Here is a 17585-nt window from a genome sequence, read left to right as displayed (position 1 = left end):
GAGCCAGGGTATAACAAGATCTGATGCTTATTAAGATTGCTTTTTTATCACAAAGCAGGAACTAGATTAGAGGTGGGTAAAATGTTGAAATCTTTATTTAGTATATACTAAATTGATCTTCTGTATATAAAGATAATTGAAATTGAATCTTGATGTGAATGGGATGGGAGAGAGAGTGGGAGATGGGAGTGGGAGAGGAGGTGGGAGGCAGGTTATGGGGGTAAAGGCCACTATAATCCAAAAGTTGTACTTTGGAAATTTATAATTATTAAATAAAACTTAAAAAAGAGTATAAGCTGAGAGACCTGTATAGAAGCTTTTTGAATAATCTGGATAAGAGTTGAACAAGGAATCTGCTGCCTGTCTTGTATGCAGTGAACACTTCTCTGATCCTCTTTCTCCTGTCCTTCCTAATTCAATTAATGAGAGTGGACCAGCTGTTCCAGACCTAAACCTGCAGGCCTTTGAATGCCTAGACTAATTAGAAACCTGTGGAGTTGAAGGTGTTTGGAAAGACAGCTTCTTTTTTAAACTTAATTTTATTCAGAATGTTTCCTAAGAAATGCAATTCCTCCTTTGACCAGAGTCTTACATTGATAACAAAAACCAAAGCTTATAACCCTTTAGACAATCTGAATTTGAGTTTAAAAAGTAGCAATTGCACAATCATCAACGAAAATAATATTGCATATTACTATTTTTTCCATTAGCACTGTTTGGAAAGATAGCACTCCAGAACAAGATGAAACATGCAAATGATTTTCAGATCAAGCTTGCCACTTCAACTGTGGGTAAATGTTTTAGGTGGTGCAATGGAAAAATGGTGAAACTCAGAAACAACAGACCTGGGTTTTAATCTCAGTTCCAATGCTCAGCTGATTGTGGCATGTGACCGACCACTGGCACTCTGTAGTGTGTGTTTTTCAAGAAAATAAGATGATGTGTACAATAATTGATGCATCAACAATATTCAGGGGATGGCTACATCCCTTGCTTTCTTCCTAACTTTCCTGTTCTTCCCTCTTCTAAAGGGCATGCCATTTTTCTTGGCTTCTTGGCTGCCACACATCCAAAAGATGTTCAGCTAAATATCCTCCAATTATTACAGAAATATGAAGAGAATAAACTAAATATCTCTTTCCTCCTCCTCTTGCTCCTCCTTCTTTTTTTTTGGTAGGTATAGGACAGATTAATCATTGGTTTCTGACTATCAAACTCAGTGTCAGGTATGATATTAGTTACTTTCCAGGCATGAACTCATTTAATCTTCATAACAATCTCAAGAGGAAGATACTATCATCCTCATTTTATAGGTGAAAAAAGGGTGGCTTGGAGAGGTTTGATAGCTTGCCCAATTTCGCACAACTTGAAAGTAGTGACACTGGGATTTGAATTCAGACAGAATGACTACAGGGCTTTTTCAGGGCACTTTATGCAATTGTTAGATTTCTGTCTCTTTAGGATTTTAATGGATGTGGGGGAGGGGGATATTGGTACTGTTGATGACCTTGACGGAGAGGTGGGGAATCCTGGGGGAAGTAAGGATTTGGTGTTTATGAGTTTGTATAGGTATGGGCCTGATTGTTAAAAAATAGTTTTCTCTCTTAAGTGCACACCATCTGGGTCACACCTGGAGGTGCTTGGAATTTTCCAGAAATATAGATGATTCATACAATTATTTTCTTATAATGTCTAATCTCCCAGAGGAGGGAGTGGAGGGGAAAGTTCATTTACAAAGATCAGTTATGCTTTCAAAGGCATCTTAATTTGGTGAGTTGGAGAAAGCCAGGCTGCTAATTGATTAGCTTGTTTCTTGACCCACTAATTGAGCCTTGGTCTTTAATTCACATGGCTCCCAGGCGGTTTTGGCTTCAGTTTGTGTGTCCTGATCTAAGCTTGCCAAAGTCAGATGCTGTGGGATGTAGAGTTAACAATCTGGCAGAGCATCTGGAGATGTGATGTAGATGCCGTTATGGAAAAATGAGGACCTTCCCCACCAATTAGAGAAGATTGTTCTGTGCTGACTCTATTGTTACAAGCCTGTTCCCTTAAATGCCTCCGTCTTTGCAATTCTAAAATATAAGACATATTTTGTTTCTAAAACAGAACACTGTATATGTTTAAGTGTAATTTATATTACAGATCATTCCACTAAAGTCAGTGTTCAGCAGTGACGCAAACTCAGTTAAGATAAGCCATCAGGCTAGATTGAGAAGAAGTAACTTTCACCTGTGCTTCAACTACTTTTTCAGAGACATAACAGTTTGACCAGAGAGAAGTAGGGTCAGGGAGAAGCAGGCCAGAGAGAAGGGATTTCCGACTGCTCAACAACCCCTATTCTGCTCTTTGGTCTCCTGTGCTCTCACATAAAGGGTAAGTCACACCTCTATTTCCCCTAGTAGCTTCCTTCCGGGTTCATGGTCTGCTGGCTGGTCAGCTGCCTCACTCAGTACATTTAGATACTAGACAAACATAAAGCAGTAAACATGTGCTTCCCATTCTCAAAGCAGAATCTCCATTTTACAAAGAGAAGAAGTTATCCTGACCCTATGAAGTAATAACAAATAACAAACCATCAAGTTTTTTTTGTTTGTAATAGGAAAAGTACCCCTTCCTCTGCAAAATTTTGAGGACCAATATGAGAACATATATAGAGCATAGAGTACAGGCCCAGCCTTAAATGAGTGACTATAATTGTTGAGTTCATATTTTAGTGTATTTCCACATGCTTTCTTGTTTGTCACCTCCCTCATTTCCTTTTTTCCTTTTTCACAATATATCAGCTATAGGCTACACACAAATTGGTAGCAGTTTATCCTGACATTTTTTTGTGTAGAACATTGAAACTGAGAAAGCAAGACCCCATAACCCACTCATGAACTTTTTTGATGATGACTATGTATCACTGTGTTCCTCTGCATGGAATTAGGAATAGAACTAGATCTGGCCTCTGTTCTCTGTTGTCTTCTGTCCTCAACCCCTTCTGACTTTTCAAATGACTAACAATGAGAAGCAGTCAAGTCAAGGAAACACTTTTGCTGTCAAAAGATGAATTTGACTGGGAAGCACTTGTAAAAGTGTATTCTCAGAAACCTTCATAATGAACCTGCAATTAAATGGTTGAACTTCCAGAGAAGTAAAAATATGGCCAAGATTAGATCTATATTTTGCTCCCTGGTGTCCATTTCAATTCCAGATCTCTTCTTACTTGGTTAAAAGGTTGAGTCACAATTAGAACTCAGCGATCATTTTGGTTAGAATCATTTTGCCACTGAAATGAATGAGTTAGAAATTGAGTTGGGAAGAGATGATCTCTTATTCCTCTTCCAACTCTGCGATTTGTGTGATTTTTATGAGCAAGAGGAAAACGATGCCATCAAATGGCATTTACTCTTTTGAAATTTTCCCAAGAGCCACACAACTTGAAGTCTATTTATTCAATTCCTTTGAAAGCTGGGTAGTCTTTAAACATGTGTCAAGACAGCCTGGCGTAATGCCTGTATATTTTACTAAGAGGTTGGTGGGCTTATTTGATTTAGCTCATGTGAGAAGTTTAATTGTTTTTTTCCTTCCTCTTCCCTGGCTGGCAGTGACTGTATCTACTAGAATAAAGCTTTGTCCAAATGCTCCCTCCCATTCCTTACACATAGGAGATGGCAACTGTGCATGGCTGATGTTTTCTTGAGGTTCCCAGTGGACCATGTGTTTCACATCAAGTGAGCAAATACCTTTTCAGCTGAAAACCTTTCAACAGCCTCAAGTTTCCAGACCAGACTCTACCTCTGGGCTCCAAACAGATCCAATCTTACTTCATGTTGGTTCACCCTTAAGACTGGCATAATAGATGCTGATTCATGAGAGTAAGTTCCAAGCCCTGCTTGGGATTATGCCTCAAGTCTTAACACCCATTATTATTACACCCTATCCAAGTCCTGCCATCCTGTTGTAAGAAACAAGCCCAAGGCATTTAGACAATCTTAATGGCATAGTAAATAATCATGTCTATGGTTCTTTCTAACAGCCCATCAAAGTAGGTATGGCTGCTATCTTTATTTTACAGATGAGATAGGCTTAGGGTGATAGTCACTTGCTCAAGTTAGCAGAGTTAGATGCAGAGTTGTTATGGAGACTAGGTTTCTAACACCAAAGTTCAGGCTCTGAATCACCATACTGTACTGCCTCTGGAACAGTTTTCTCTTCATTCCTGTTTTGATCCAATTGGAGATCTTTGAGATCATCTGATCCCATTCACATTAGCTGGAGTCAAAGCTTGTGATGGCAGGCAAGTAGTTCAAAGTCACACTGCTGGTAGTGCTAGCTCCAGAACAAAGGTCACCTGTGCTCTTTCCAGTACAGAGCACTGGGCAGGGCAAGGGTATGGAATTGTATAGGAGTGAGATGGCTCTGGCCAAGAGTTCAGGGAGCCAACATTTTTAATCCTAAGTTAGAAATGAATTGAAATTTCCTTGAAATGAAAACATAAGTTAAGGAATCCTTTTGCTTAGATAGGATCTGGAAAGTCCTGGTCCAGTTCCTCAGGAAAAAGTCCTTTCCCAGATCTTTGGAGCAAAGCACCATCTCTCCTGAGCTCCCCATCCCAAGCTTTTATAGTGATGGTCTCTTCTGAGTCTTCAAATCCAAGTTCTTTTCTGTTTCAGGCTGCTTTGCTGTCCTATTAGCAGCTTGTCCATCTGTCCTTTGTAGGGCTGGTCTCTTCTGTGTGCCTCAGTTTAACATCTGTCCTCAGAGAAGTCATTCCTGACATCTTGTTTTCCTTTAGCCCTTATTTTGTAATCATTTGTTCATTAGTTTACTGCTTAATGGCTATCAGTCTTGCTAAATGGTAAATCTGTGATGTCAGGGCCATGTTTTTTAGTTCAGGACCTCTACCTTGGCATATTGGCTGAGTGGTTGGTTGGCTAGCTGGTTTTGGCTAGCTGCATAAATGCATGAGTACATTTCCATCTGCCAAACCTCTTATGTTCACTCCTTAGAACCATATGGCCTGAAATTTGAAGTACACCAATTTAAATTTCTGCTTAAGTAGTAAACTTAATTTATACATACTCCATTGTTTTAATTTTGTTTTCAAACCAAATATGGAGTTGATTAGCAAAATTTCAAGAGAATGGGATAGAAGGCAAGCATTGTTTTTGGGAAATAAAGTAAAGGATCAAGAACTGCCAGAAGTTTATTTTACCAGATGCAGATAGGCATGCCTGTGTGGTCCTGCATAAAATTTCTTTTTCCAAATCTTGAAAAATTAGAAAAATGAGCTCCAATTAATGCCTGCTTACTCTGTCGATAAGTCAAGATACTCCTATACTGGAGCACATTTCTCTACCAAGGAGACTATGATTGCCTCCTGATGCCCTGGGTGCCAAGTGCAGTGCCAGATACTCTGCTAATGTTTATCAGGCTGTCTTCATACAGGAAATGTTAATATTCACTTTGGAATAAAATTAGTTTATAAGTATTATACAAATGTAAAATTAATGATGATAAGCATATTAACAGTGAGTGCTTGTCATGTGCCATGTGGATCTACTATTCATATTATTTAATTCTTATAGTGACCCTGTTTTAAAAAATATAATTTTCATTTTATTTGAAAGGCAGAGAGACAGAGAGCAAGTCAGAGAGAGGAAGAGAGAGAGAGTTTATTTTCCAAATGATTCACTCCCCAATTGCCTGCAGCACTTGGAGCTGGACCAGGCTGGAGTCAGGAAGCTAATTTGGACCTCCCATGTGAATGGTAGCAACCCAACTTCTTCAGATATACTTGCTTCCTCAAAGGGTATGCATTAACAGGAAGCTAGAATCAGAAAGAGGGCTTGGACTCTAACCCAGACACTCTGATATAGGATATGGGCCACACACACACAAAACCCAAAGGCAAAGAAAATGTTCAAATTGCTTAAGGTCACGTAGGAACTTAGGTGCAGAACTAGTGTTCCAAGTTGGACAATTTGATTCCAGACTCTCTGGAATCACTCTGCCATAAACACAAGTTCACCTTCTCACTTTCCCTCTTCTTGATGATATGTGCTATACAAGGATGATTTATATGGTGGCAGATTTGAGTACAGTAGCCCAGCTGTTTTTGGGTAAGCAGGAACTGCAAGGACTTCTCCCTCCTATAACTCCATGGCTGTGTGAGTCCTAGGGAAACTTTGTAATACCCTTGGGGACATGGCTAACTTCCTAGGAGATGACAAGACTCAGTGTCTTGTTAATGTTCATAGCTGAGGGGTAGTGGGATGACACCAGTCCCATGTATGGCTCTAAACTTACCGGCTTGGTGATTTGGGGTACAATATTGAACCCTAGTGGGGTTTTCTTTACTGTGCAATAAGGACAAGAGGATTGGCTACTTAGCAGGGCTGTTGTCAGGACTGAAAAAGCATCATGCTTTGAATGTGCTTTGTATACAATGTTATTTTATAAATGTAAAACTTCTTAGGGATGGCCTATTCAAGTGGAACATTTGGTCCATTTGGATCAGGCAAAAATGATCAATCAGTGTTTGATGACTGACTGGTACAACATTGAGAACCTGACAGTCCTGAGTTTCACTGGCATTAGGTGAGGCTTTACTTGGGAGTGGATCTCAGGTCCCAGTACTGTTATCCTCACAGTGCCTTCCATTATTGAGAAAGATAAATGAGACCAGTTTTCCAAACATCTGGAGTGTTTGCCCATCAGAGCATATTGCTGTGAAGCATAAATTGTGTACTTTAGTTCTTTTTACTGGCACATTTGCATTCATTAAAAGCAATGGCCCCAAATGTAAAAGTCATAATGCTCTGTAGCCAAATGCTCTTTTACTGACAGTCAGCCAAGCCTTGCATGGTGATCACACCGGAAAATCACCATGGAGCAGCAAGTTTGCTAGGAGAAGAGAGGAAACACTCCTCATCATTTCTGAGTCTGTTTCTGACTTATTGGTTTTGTTCCTTCCCACGTGAAGCATTTATAGAAATGTGCTTGGCTCTGAGAAACAAACTTCCCTGAATGGAGAGAAGCCTGCCTCTGTTAGGGGTGTTGAGTGGCTCAGGCAGAGCTCTAAAGTGAGAGATGAATGGTTTCATGTTTTGTGGTTCTGAAAGTTGGGAGGTAAGACTTCCGTAGAAGGAGACTGAGCGAACCAATCGGACTGAACACAGAATGCTTCCCTTTAGTGAGTCCAAACCAAACCACTTCTGACTTAGACTAGAAAGTTGAGCTCTGTCCTCATGTCACTGTTTATAAAGCTATTGCATTCTTTGGCAAAAGAATCTGCAGGCAAATCACAAAAGGAAACAGAAATCAAATAAAATCTTACTTTCGGTGGTGAGAACTCTACTTTTCATTGTAGGTCCTTGAGGAGCTGACATTGGCTACAGGATTCATCACCATTGTCACAACCACTCTCAGAAATGAAAGGGAGACATACTTTCCACCACTCAGAGTACTGGGGGGCTGACTACTCTGCTCTGTACAGGCAAGGCTGCTAATTATTCTGCCTGATCATTTGGTCTTAGCTCCACATGACCAGACCACTGGGCTGCCCTGGAGTTATAAATGTAGAAAGCAAACTATCTGCATCAGGACAGCCACATGCACTGTGCTGCAGGACAAATGTCTGGAACAGTTTGTCTTTAAATATTGTGCTTGCTCCGTGTGTTTATTCTGAACTTCCAAGTCACTCACAGCAAACTATGTTACATTTGGACAGTGCACATGACACACACTTTTGCCGGGTGTTGTGTATGCATTTTCCTAAAACAATGGTTCTTATTTCTTAGTCTGGAGACAGGAAAGGAATTTGTTAATTTCTGGAGCCTGGAGTTCTCTTCTGATGGGGTTTCCAGACTAAGAATCAGGACTCACTTCAACTTATCTAAAAATCTCATCAGGATCAGCATCACGTGGAGTTTGTACACCCAGAAGTAGGTAATTGTGATCCTGGCTTAGTCAAGCACTTGGAAGATGTGAGAGATGAAGAGACAGATTAGAAATTTGAGGACCATGGCCATTTGTACATGTACATAGCATCAAAAACAATTGGATAAAATATAAAAAACGGAGGGGTACATAGGTATGTATACATATATACATGTATACATAAGTACTAAATATATGGCTGAGCAGCTTATGGAAATTTAAGTTTTTATTGGAATTTAAAAATATTTATTTGAAAGACAGAGAGGAAGACACACATACACAAACAAGAGAGAGGGTGTGTAAAGAAACAGAGATCTTCCATTCTGCTGGTTCACTCCAAAATGACTTCAATAGCCAGGAGCCTAATACTTAACCAAGGTCTAGGCTAAGTGTAGACAAAGCAAGTTAGTTCTAATCTAGTTTTGTAAATAGCTTGCCATTTGTTCATAATTCAGAATCCAGATTTTTTTTCTTTGTTGGAAGTGATGAGTAACACCTGTGGCATTTCCAATATAGTTGGGCCCACCTGAACCCTCCCACCTTGGGGAAAGGGATGACTGTGCCTTTTGGGGAGCAGAGCCAAGCTCAAATGGCACTACAAACCCTCTACAGCTGATGCTTCTTCACAGATTTTAAAAACTTGACATAACCCAGATATTGGGTGGTAGTTTTATTATTTTTTAAAAGATTTATTTATTTACTTATTGGAAAGGCAGAGTTACAGAGAGGCAAACGGAGAGAGAGAGAGAGAGAGAGAGAGAGAGAGAGAGAGGAGAGAGTCTACCATCTGCTGGTTCACTCCCCAGATGGCTACAAGGGCCAGAATTGGGCTGATCCAAAGTCAGGAGCCAGCAGCAAGGAGTCAGGAGCTTCCTCTGGGGTCTTCCAAGTGGGGTGCAAGAGCCCAAGGACTTGGGCCATCTTTCTCTGCTTTCCTAGGTCATAGCTGAGAGCTGTATTGGAAAAAGAGCAGCTGGGACTCAAAATGGTACCACATGGGATACTGGCACTGTAGACGGTGGCTTCACCTACTGTGCCACAGCACTGGCCCCATGGGCTATAGTTTTAAGGTATTATTTAATAAGGAAGGAGAGGAGTAATGTGCCATTCCACAAAATGAAACTGTTGTATACTCTTATGTATTTTTTATTTTTTTGCAGTTGTACTAGATCAAAAGACATGAAAATATTATTTGGAGGTCACTAATAATTTCTTGGGCATCTCCTTGATCCTAGGTCTGTTGTCTGAGGTATTATTGCATGATATTGTATAGGCTTTTGTTTCTGGTATGAATTATTTGTATTTATCACATTATTTAGGTTTTGAAAAATCTACTTATTTTGATTTTATTTGAAAATCAGAGAGACAGAGAGACACAGACAAATCTTCCATTCACTGGTTCATTACCCAGTGCTCACAACAATTGAGTCTGGGCCAGGTCAAAGCTAGGAGCACGGAACTCAATCTGGGTTTCCTATGAGGATGACAGGGATCTAAGTGCTTGAACCACCACTGCTGTTCCAAGGTGTGCATTAGCAGGAAGCTGGAATCAGTCCTGGAGCTAGGACTTGAACCTAGGGACTCCAAAATAGAATGCAAGTGCCAGTAACATCTTAACTGCTATGCCAAATGCCTGCCCCATTATGATTTTTAATGAAGGTCAGACATAATCTCATTGGTATTTCATCAAAGCACTGTTATATTTACTTATTTATCTTTATGGTCTATGTGGGCTTTTTTTAAAAACCTTATTGATATCTATGGACAAAATCATGGTATCTTGATTTATTCTACATTATAAGCAATCAATGAACATTTATTGGGTATTACATATACTATTGTGAGTGTTGCAGTGACCGAGATGAAAAGATAAAATTCCTGTCTTTAGAAAATTCACAGGCAGCCGGTGCCATTGCTCACTTGGCTAATCCTTTGCCTGCGGCCCTGTTACCCCAGGTTCTAGTCCTGGTCAGGGCACCTGATTCTGTCCCGGTTGCTCCTCTTACAGTCCAGTTCTCTGCTGTGGCCTGGGAAAGCAGTGGAGGATGGCCCAAGTGCTTGGGCCTACACCCGCATGGGAGACCAGGAGGAAGCACCTGGCTCCTGGCTTCGGATCAGTGCAGTGCGCTGGCTGTAGCGGCCATTTTGGGGGGTGAACCAACGGAAACGGAAAGAAGACCTTTCTCTCTCTCTCTCTCACTGTCTAACTCTGACTGTCAAAAAAAAAAAAAAAAAAAAAAAAAGAAAATTCACAGGCTATTAGAGAAAGAGGACAACTAATTATTTCAGACACTGTAAAACCTGATGACTTAGTGACAGGCCCTGGAATGCAACTGCTTGGAACTGTCTTTTCTCTGGTATTTACCAGCTGTGTATTCTTGGGTAAGATTCCTAATGTCACTATCTCTGAGATGATAATCAACATATAAATGAGCATGAAAATGGTGCTGTTTTATAAAGTTATGCAATAATACACATATGACAAGCTTAGAACAGTGCCTGATATACAATAGGAGCTCAATAACTATTACCTGCTACTATTAGTCAGAATCATGTGGGTAATAAAATAAATGGTTATATTTGCAGCAGAATCTCCTGAGGGGTGGGGGTGTAAGATGCAGATTCTGGGGCTCCACCTTAGGCTTTCTGATTTATTAGGTGGATAAAGAGCTTGGGATTCTGCTATTTTAACAAGCACCATAGGTAATTGTGATACAAGACATTCATGCGTCACACTCAAGGGACTACTGGTTTTGAAGAGGAGGAATAGTTGGAGGTATTTACTTTTGAGTTTTGAAGGATGAATAGGAGTTCAACAGGCATAGAGACCAATAGCAAAGATATAGACTTGGGAGTTATGGTGCGTTTGGAGCATTACTTTTTCAATGTCTTTGGGGGAGGTTAAACATGCGTGTTGTTGGGAGAAAGTGGTGCGTGATTGATTGGGAAGGAGAATAGTAATTTCTGGATCACTTGGTCATGTAATTAAAGAATTGTGAATAAATAGGTCAAATTATTTTCTGATATTGCTTTATTGAAAATGAGGGGTTTATGAGAAGTGTAATTTTGCAGTTAGTCATGGTTGTGATAAATGGAAACAATCCCAACTGTGAATTGCGATGTCCAATTCTCTGTAAAACTAGTGCTCAGCATTTCTGTGGGGGGTGGGGAGCTTTAACTTAGCTTCTGTTAGTAGGGGATATCTAACCACAACACTGAGCTTAGCATAAGGATGTGAGAGGCCTCTTCCAGAAAATGTAGCTTTCAATTATCTGTGGTATGTAGATATTTTGTATTCAGATATTTGAGGAATAATTAGGCAATGCCTTTAAATTCCTATTCCATAAAAAGAGAAAGGATCTTGTTTTGCGTTCCCTTTTTCGATAGCTTCAATAAAATTGTGAATCGAGTTTGGGAGGCAATGTTTTTTCTTTTTTTTAACTGCCAAAAGGCAAATGAATTTGAGACAACCTAAGTGATTTTTTTTCTTCCATTGTTTTAGATCCATGGAAGGTTCTATGTGAAATATAGCCCAATATTGTTTTCTAGTGAATAAAGTTCAAGGGGGAACTTTTGTGGATCCCACAAATCACCTGATCCAGTGATGGAAGGAAAGGCAATTCTTTGGGAAACCTTGATTTTTGGTTGTGCAGTTTTTTTGTTTTTATGACACAAAAGGGAAGAATTAAAATGTAGCTGGAAACATTAATTGACAAAAAAAAAATTCAAGGATCAGTTTTCTGTTTTCTTTCTTTTAAAAGTTGTCATTCTTCTAAAGTTCTATATATGTTATTTATTTATCATGGTATGAGTGGAAACTATACTGCTCTAAAAAACAGTTCCAGGGTCCAGCCTTGTGGCGTAGTGGGTAAAATCGCTGCCTGTAGTGCCAGCATCCCAGATGGGTGCTGGTTAGAATCCTGATTGTTCCACTTCTGATTCAGCTGTCTGCTGTGGTCTGGGAAAGCAGTAGGAGATGGACCAAGTCTTTGGGCCCCTGTACTCTTGTGGGAGACTGGGAAAAAGATCTTGGCTCCTGGCTTCAGATTGGCACAGCTCCAGCTGTTGTGGCCATCTGGGGAGTGAACCAGCAGATGGAAGTCCTCTCTCTGCCCTTCTGTAACTCTTTCAAATAAATAAATAAATCTTAAAAAAAAAAAAAAAACATTTCCATAGGCAACACAAAACCTTATCTGATTTCACTGCTTTGAGAAGACTCTGCTTGCTGTGTGCTGTTCCATTAGTAGTCTATCATTTGTTAGTAATAAGCCTTGTCTACCTGATATAAAAATGGACCTTGGCAAAGGAGAAGGAAGCCTATTCTTTTTTGCTCATAGCAAGTAGATGGGAAACTTGCTTAAAAACACTATGGGAAAAAAAAACCACTATGGGAGTCATATTGGAATATCTCTTGGTAACATTTCCCCCTTTTGGTACAATATCCAGAAGGTAACATGAAAAACGTGAATGATTCTGGGTTTCTGAATGTTTCTGAGAGAGCCTGTGTTTACATTAATGGACGACAGACAGAATAGAGGGTCATGATGGGTGGCCAAACCCTTTGAAACACAGTCGGCCTATTGTAGATGCAAGAGCTACTGAATTCAAAGTAATCCATGGCTTGGGTGCTTCTGTAAATATACATTAGTCTTTTTTTTTTTTTTTTTTTTTTTTTTTTTTACAGGCAGAGTGGACAGTGAGAGAGAGAGAGAGAGAGAGAGACAGAGAGAAAGGTCAAAGGTCTTGTTCACCCTCCAATGGCTGCCACGGATCAGCACCACACTGATCTGAAGCCAGGAGCCAGGTGCTTCTCCTGGTCTCCCATGGGGTGCAGGGCCCAAGCACTTGGGCCATCCTCCACTGCACTCCCTGGCCACAGCAGAGAGCTGGCCTGGAAGAGGAGCAACCGGGACAGAATCCGGCGCCCCGACGGGGACTAGAACCCCATGTGCCGGCGCCGCCAGGCGGAGGATTAGCCTATTGAGTGCGGCGCTGGCCTACATTAGTCTTTAAGGAAACCAGAAAGTATACCAGCTTTTATTTTTTTTCTTTCAGAGAGGAATATGAGAGAGAAAAGCAATGTAACAAACAAGCACAGAGCACTTTCTTTTTGCGACTTAGCCTTTTCCTTTTGACATTGTTTTTAAAGTTACAGTAGTCCTGTGTGAATGAATATGAGATTGTTTGCCCCTCTGGGAACAGAGGACTGCTATCTGATGCCAGCTTCTCTTTCTTGTTTGATTGGCAGGGCTCTCTCTCTCTCTTTCTCTCTCTCTCTTTCTCTCTCTCTCACTCCCATTAGAGAAGAAATACTGTTTAGATTTCGACACAAGATATTACCAGTGGAATAAACAGTGCTATTTTCCTGGTAAAAGTAGATGTTTAACATTAAAGGCTTTTTAGCCCACTGGTGAGTAACGTTCCACTTGAATTAAGGAGACAGTCGCACAGGAAGCAAGTTTTATCAACTTAATTTTTGCTGCTTTCCAATCTTTTCCAACTGAGTTTACAGAAGCTCAGCATCTGTAACCTTCCGTCATTAGCAGTGTCAACACGAAGTGTAGTAACCTCTTTTCAGAACTTGGGTTGAACACTGAGAAAGGGTGTGTGAAACAAAGAGTTCTGATGTAACCGGCAGGGGTCGCTCGAAGACTGGTTGCAACGCAGCACTGGGCTGCACTGGATGAAAGCAAGCACGCTGTTGGAACCTTCCCCCTTCCTGGCCCTATCATTTTTGTATGTAGGAAAGGACAAAGAAGATACTGACAGCCAGAAAGCAAAGGGTGCCAGAGAACCAAATCTATGCAACTGAAGAACTTAAAAAAAACTTCAGAGGACCCACAAGAGGAACTTGAAAGCCGCATAGTCTCATTTTCAATGTCATTTTGCAGCTCTCGTGGACTCTCATCCTTTCTCTTCTGAAGCCACTTCTCCACCAGCAACTTCAATTCTAACCTGGTCCTATTTGCCAGAACCGTAGGTTGCCTATGGGAAGACACTGGCCCACTCTGATGTCATCATGCTCAACAGGAAAGATGTCTCCTCAGTAGCCCCTGTAGGTGCAAACTCAGGTTAAGCATAAGTGTCTTCCTGTGTGAGACACGAGTGTCCCCCTTACTCTTTGTGTGTAACAGAGGAGCTGAAGTCAGGACACTTGGCTCTATCTTGGAGGCCTGCTGAGTTCCTCTGGACTCCTGCTGTGCCTTTGGAAAAAGAAGGAATGGGACTCAGTGGCCTCTAAGAGCTAAGCTTATTTCTATTGACAAAATGAGAAACAAGAGGCTAAGGCAGTACACCAAAGAAGTCAACCCCAAAGCAAAAATTTTAGTGCAAAATTTTAAAAGAATTGGGGAAAATGAGTTTTATCTTTTCTTTCCCAAGTGTGAATTTCCCTGAATAAAGGTCTTCAGGGGCCGACCCTGTGGTGTAGTAGGCTAAGCCTCCTCTTTTGGCATCAGCATCCCATATGGGCATTGGTTCATGTCCTGGCTGCTCCTCTTCTGATCCCGCTCTCTGCTATGGCCTGGGAAAGCAACGGAAGATGGCCCAATTGCTTGGGCCCTGGACCCATGTGGGAGACCCAGAATAAGCTCCTGGCTCCTGGCTCCTGGCTCCTGGCTTCAGATTGGCCAAGATCTGGCTGTTGAGGCCATTTGGAGAGTGAACCAGTGGATGGAAGACCTTTCTCTCTGTCTCTCCCACTCTCTGTAACTCTACCTCTCAAAAAAAAAAAAAAAAAAAAAGTCCTCAACCGTTCACTCCTTTTCAATGATGGAAAGATGAACAATTTTTTGAACTTTTACCCTATGGTCAAAATAGAGACTAGCAGATTAGAGTCTACCTTTATTGCATTTTTCTCTGTTTTGTTTTTGTTAATGGCTTAATTATACTGCTTTTGGCTCTTTTGTCTCAGATTAAACTTTAAGTATGCTTTATTTTATGGAGGGTGCATATTCAAATTTAATTGTCTCTAATGAGAGCCAGGTTGCCCACTAGGATAAAAAGTGTCAATCTGTGTCATATTAATTGTCCTCAGTGATGGGCAGGATTATACTATGAATGGATTAAGTGAAGATTAAGAAGGATGTTGGCACAGCCAAGAGATTGACTATAGATATAATATTGATCTTTAAATTACACACCTGCTTTTGTTTTGTTCAGAGAGTGTGAAAACAATGGGAGGCAGAATGTGGGAAGAGTTTAGTAATAGGTGTCTCGGCCTCTGACTCTGGCACAGAAAACTTTGAGCTCTCGGTAGGGGCTCCTAAACAGCAGGCATGAGTGGTTAAAAAGTCAATTATGGCAGATATATTGTGCCTTAGGAGACGAATAAGATGTTATTTCAGTATACTTAAGTTTTCTTTCACACAGGAAGTGGAATGCTCCACAGATTTATTTTGTGATTGTCAGTGTGGCCTATTCATCTCTAAATATTTGTGCCAACCATTTCACAAGTTCCTTGAGGGTACACTTTAAAATCTGCTCATTCCCACTGTGCCTACTTTGTATGGGCATTTTTTTCAATAAGAGTTGTTCAAAGGCAAGAGTTGAACTGAACATTCACATTAATTTTTTTTTTCTCTTGAGTGCATGCAGTACAACTACAAAAACAAACAAACCAAAAAAAAAAAAAAAAAAGAAAGAAAGAAAGAAAAAAAAAGAAACAGTCCCTGAATGAAATCATAATTTGGCTCACACTAGGTGTTGAGTCCATTTCCTGCTCTGATGACTGGATATTCACCACCAACTCCATCTAGGCTGCTGGGAATGGGTTGCACCACTGGGAGAGACACTGTGTGTTGCTCAGATCATCAAGCATGAATGTGCCAAGCACCAAAACCAGTATGACTCTCTGTTTCCTCCTTAGATCCACCTTTCTGAGTTTCAGGAAAGATTTATTCATATTAATGTTAATGCTACTTTCTGTTTGGATCTGTTCTGCGAAAACAATTCTGTGCTAGGACAGCATAACTGTGTGAGAATCAGTAGCAGTGTGGCAAACAGTTGGATGAGGACTCTATAGAGTTAGGTTGGCAATCACACAAGTGGTGCTGCATTTGGAAGGACTTGTTCATTGCTTATGATGATGATGGTAGTGGTGTTAGAATATGTGATTATATGATGTGGTTAACATCTCTGTTTATCTTCTGATGGTTAATCTTTCTGAGACTTTGATTCTTTTTAAATAATGTTTTTAAATAATTTTTTTTATTTTTTAACTTCTTTTTAATGAATATAAATTTCCAAAGTACGACTTATGGATTACAATGGCTTCCCCCCCATACCGTCCCTCCCACCCACAACCCTCCCCTTTCCCACGCCCTCTCCCCTTCCATTCACATCAAGATTCATTTTCGATTATCTTAATATACAGAAGGTCAGCTTAGTATACATTAAGTAAGGATTTCAACAGTTTGTTCCCGCACAGAAACATAAAGTGAAAAATAATAGATGATTTTTTTTAAATGATGATGAAGTCAGATCAGACCTATTGTCATGTTTAATCCCAGTGAGAGTCAAGTTGGGAGTTGATAATTTCTTTTCTTTTCTTTTTTTTTTTTTTTTTTTACAGAGGATCAGTTTAGTATGCATTAAGTAAAGATTTCAACAGTTTGCACCCCCATAGAAACACAAAGTGAAATATATTGTTTGAGTACTCGTTATAGCATTAAATCTCAATGCACAGCACGTTAAGGACAGAGATCCTACATGAGGAGTAAGTGCACAGTGACTCCTGTTGTTGACTTTACCAATTGACACTCCTGTCTATGGCATCAGTAATCTCCCTATGCTGCAGTCATGAGTTTCCAAGGCTATGGAAGCCCTCTGAGTTCTCCGACTCTTATCTTGTTTAGACAAGGTCATAGTCAAAGTGGAGGTTCTCTCCTCCCTTCGGAGAAAGGTACCTCCTTCTTTGATGACCTGTTCTTTCCACTGGGATCTCCCTCACAGAGATCTTTTGCCAGAGTGTCTTGGCTTTCCATGCCTGAAATACTCTCATGGGCTTTTCAGCCAGATCTGAATGCCTTTAGGGCTGATTCTGAGGCCAGAGTGCTGTTTAGGACATCTGCCATTCTATGAGTCTGCTGAGTATCTCACTTCCCATGTTGGATCACTCTCCCCTTTATTTATTCTATCAGTTAATGTTTTAAAATAATGGTTTCAAAATTGTATTCAAAAGGTGATCACACACACATACATGCAGGGGAGGGAGGGGAGGGAGGGAAAGAGGGGTTAGAGAGAGAGAGAAAGAGAGAAAGAAAGAGAGAAAGAGAAAGAGAGAGAGAAATCTTTTTCTTTTTCTTGCTGTTCACTCCCTAAATGCCTGTCCAAATGGCCCATTGAAATCTCCTTCATGAGTGGCAGGGACTCAAGTAATTGAGTCATAATCTGATGCTTCCAGGCTTATTAGCAAGAAGCTGGATGGGAAGTGGAGTTGGGACTCAATCCCAAGACTCCTGATATGGAAATATGGGATTTGGGCATCTCAAGCAGTGGCTGGCTTAACCCATTACATTACCACACCTGCCCCAGAGCCTTTGATTTTTCATTGTAAAGTGGGATTTCTTACTATAGAGTTGTTTGAGGGTTGAGAAAATATAGAAGCATATTAGGCATTCAAAAGTAGATGATTTTTGTTACCTAAGTTCTAAAATGCC

General features: G+C 40.4%; 1 long non-coding RNA gene across 3 annotated transcripts in view; it reads left to right on the top strand.

Annotated features, from left to right (window-relative positions):
* The first annotated feature begins 2165 nt into the window (after window positions 1-2165).
* Window positions 2166-17585, top strand: part of LOC127483538 (uncharacterized) — a 92011-nt gene continuing 76591 nt past the window's right edge. Inside the window, exon 1 of one of the 3 annotated variants that reach the window (XR_016219656.1) lies at window positions 2166-2373. This is a non-coding gene — a long non-coding RNA (uncharacterized LOC127483538). The remainder of the gene's footprint in view (window positions 2374-17585) is intronic. The other 2 variants (XR_016219655.1, XR_016219654.1) reach the window with 2 other exon arrangements.

The sequence above is a fragment of the Oryctolagus cuniculus genome, chromosome 13, assembly GCF_051225735.1.
Source record: "Oryctolagus cuniculus isolate XC-2025 breed Fujian yellow rabbit chromosome 13, ASM5122573v1, whole genome shotgun sequence".
Lineage (NCBI taxonomy): Eukaryota > Metazoa > Chordata > Mammalia > Lagomorpha > Leporidae > Oryctolagus > Oryctolagus cuniculus.
The sequence above is the reverse complement of the archived record's forward strand: the minus strand, read 5'-3'. Positions and strand labels throughout refer to the sequence as shown.